Source organism: Ranitomeya variabilis, chromosome 4 (genome assembly GCF_051348905.1).
Source record: "Ranitomeya variabilis isolate aRanVar5 chromosome 4, aRanVar5.hap1, whole genome shotgun sequence".
Classification (NCBI taxonomy): Eukaryota; Metazoa; Chordata; class Amphibia; order Anura; family Dendrobatidae; genus Ranitomeya; species Ranitomeya variabilis.
The window spans coordinates 636,910,798-636,914,203 of record NC_135235.1 but is presented as its reverse complement, the minus strand read 5'-3'; positions in this window follow the sequence as shown (position 1 = coordinate 636,914,203).

The window sequence follows — 3,406 nt, the reverse complement described above, 5'->3', positions numbered from 1 at the left end:
GCCGCATACCATACATGGCTGTTCTTCTGTGTGCACAGGACCTGTGATGAGGTCACAGGAGAGGAGGAGTCAGGGGTCACATGATCAGGGGGCCTCAGAGTCTGCAGGACTCTACTGTGCTGGTTGTCATGGTGCTGGATGAGGGGAAGTTTCTGTGTGGGGTCAGGAGGGGTTTGCAGGGTGGATGTAGCAGAGCCGTGTGTGTACGAGGTGTACGGAGCAGAGCTGCATGTGTACGAGGTGTACGGAGCGGAGCCGTGTATGGAGTGGAGCCGCGTGTTTTCGAGGTGTACAGAGCGGAACTGCGCATTTACGAGGTGTATGAAGTGGAGCCGTGTGTGTACGAGGTGTATGGAGTCGAGCCGCGTGTGTACGAGGTGTACGGAGCGGACCCGTGTGTGTATGAGGTGGATGGAGCGGAGCCGTGTGTACGAGGTGTCCGAAGCGGAGCCGCGTGTGTGTGCGAGGTGTACAGAGCTGAGCCGCGTGTGTACGGAGCTGAGCCGCGTGTGTACGGAGCTGAGCCGCGTGTGTACGGAGCTGAGCCGCGTGTGTACGAGGGGTACGGAGCTGAGCCGCGTGTGTACGAGGGGTACGGAGCTGAGCCGCGTGTGTACGAGGTGTACGGAGCTGAGCCGCGTGTGTACGAGGTGTACGGAGCTGAGCCGCGTGTGTACGAGGTGTACGGAGCTGAGCCGCGTGTGTACGAGGTGTACGGAGCTGAGCCGCGTGTGTACGAGGTGTACGGAGCTGAGCCGCGTGTGTACGAGGTGTACGGAGCTGAGCCGTGTGTGTACGAGGTGGACGGAGAGGAGCCGTGTGTGTACGAGGTGTACGGAGCGGAGCCGTGTGTGTACGAGGTGTACGGACAGGAGCCGTGTGTGTACGAGGTGTACAGAGCGGAACCGCGTATTTATGAGGTGTACGGAGCGGAGCTGCATGTGTACGAGGTGTAAGGAGCGGAGCTGTGTGTGTACGAGGTATATGGAGTGGAGCCGTGTGTGTACGGAGCAGAATTGCGTGTGTATGGAGCAGAGCCACGTGTGTACGAGGTGTACGGAGCGGAGCTGCGTGTGTACGAGGTGTACGGAGCGGAGCCATGTGTGTTCAAGGTGTACAGAGCAGAGCCACGTGTGTACGAGGTGTACGGAGCAGAGCCGCGTGTGTATGAGGTGTACAGAGCAGAGCCGCTTGTGTACAAGGTGGATGGAACGGAGCCGTGTGTGTATGAGGTGTACAGAGCAGAGCCGCGTGTGTACGAGGTGTACGGAGCGAAGCCGCGTGTGTACGGAGCAGAGGTGTGTGTACGAGGTGTATGAAGCAGGAGGTGTATGGAGCAGAGCCGCATGTGTTCGAGGTGTACGGAGCGGAGCCACATGTGTGCAAGGTGTACGCTCCGGAGCCGCGTGTGTACGGAGCAGAGCCGCGTGTGTACGAGCAGGCAGGGGGCCCACTCGCCGTCAGGGACACTGGCGCGCTATAGTGCCGGCCCCCGCAAATGGACCCCCCGCCTTCTCCGGGCCCCGGCACTTGCGATACTTACCTCTCCCGGTTCCAGCGCTGCAGCGTCTTCCATCCTCTGACTGTGACGTTCAGGTCAGAGGGCACGATGACGTCACCAGTGCGCGCCCTCGGCCTCAGCAGTCGCAGCACAGAGAGCAGGGAGACGGTGAGAAGTCCAGAGCAGAACAGCGTCAAGCAACGAGAGGTGAGTACGGTATTTCATTTTTTTTTTTTTAATATTTGGAGCAATATATGGGGACCATCAGAAGGGGCCCATATATGGAGCATTATATGGGGCTAATTCTATATGGAGTATCTTATGAAGCCAATTCTATAGGGAGCATTATATGGGGCCATTTCAATATGGAGCAGTATATGGGGCCAATTACATATGGAGCAGTATATGGGGCCAATAATATATGAAGCATCTTATGGGACTAATTATAAGTGGAGCATTTTATTTGGCCAATTATATATGGAGCATTATATGGGGCCCATTATACATGAAGCATCTTATGGGGCCAATTATTTTTGGAGCATTATATGGGACCCATTCTGTAAGGAGCATCATATGGGGCCCATTCTGTATGGAGCAATATATGGGACTCAGTATACTGTATGGGGCCGATCATAAACTGTATGGAGCATTATATGAGTCCCGTTATATATGGAGCAATAGATGGGGCCCATCATATACTGTATGGAGAATTATATGTGGCTCACTATACTGTATGGAGCATTATATGGGGTCAATTCCGTATGGAGCAATATATGTGGCTCATTCTGTATGGAGTACTCTGCAGTGCCCATTATACTGTATGGAGCATTATATGAGGCTCATTCTGTATAGAGCATAATATTGGGCTCATTATTCTGTTTGGAGCAATATATGGGGCTAATTATTCTGTATAGAGGACTATGTGGTGCCAATTATACTGTATGGAGCACTATATGGGGCCATTATACTGTATGGGGCAATATATGGGGCTCATTCTGTTTGGAGCAATATATGGGGCTCATTATTCTATATAGAGGACTACACTGTCTGGTTTCTGAGCTAATGTAGAATGCACAATAGATATCACTCATGTAATGTAAGAAGTAAGTGAAATCTTTGGCATTGTACTATACCTATATTTCTCTGCCGTATCCGTGCATTATGAATTGTGGTATGTGTTAAAGGGGCCAACCGGGACTCTTTCGCCCAGGGCCCATGAAAACCTGGAGCCGGCCCTGAGCGGAGCCGCAAGTGTACGAGGTGTACAGAGCGGAACCGCGCGTTTACGAGGTGTACGGAGCGGAGCTGCAGGTGTACGGAGCGGAGCCATGTGTGTACGAGGCGTATGGAGCAGAGCCTCGTGTGTACGAGGTGTATGGAGCAGAACTGAGTGTGTAAGGAGCAGAGCCCCATGAGTACGAGGTGTACAGAGCGGAGCCGCAAGTGTACAAGATGTACAGAGTGGAGCCGCAAGTGTACGAGATGTACAGAGTGGAGCCGCTCGTTTACGACGTGTACGGAGCGGAGTTGTGTGTGTACAAGGAGTATGGCGCGTTACCGCGTATGTATGAGGTGTACGGAGCGGAGCCACGTGTGTACGAGGTGTGCGGAACGGAGCTGCATGTGTTCGAGGTGTACAGAGCAGAGACACGTGTGTACAGAGCGTTACCGTGTGTACGAGGTGTACGGAGCAGAGCCGTGTGTGTACGAGGTATATGGAGCAGAGCTGTGTGTACGGGGTATACGGAGCGGAGCTATGTGTGTACGAGGTGTATAGAGCGGAGCTGTGTGTACTGGGTATATGGAGCGGAGCTATATGTGTACGAGGTGTATGGAGCAAAGCCGTGTGTGTAAGGGGTGCACGGAGCAGAGCCGTGTGTGTACGGGGTGTACGAAGAGGAGCTG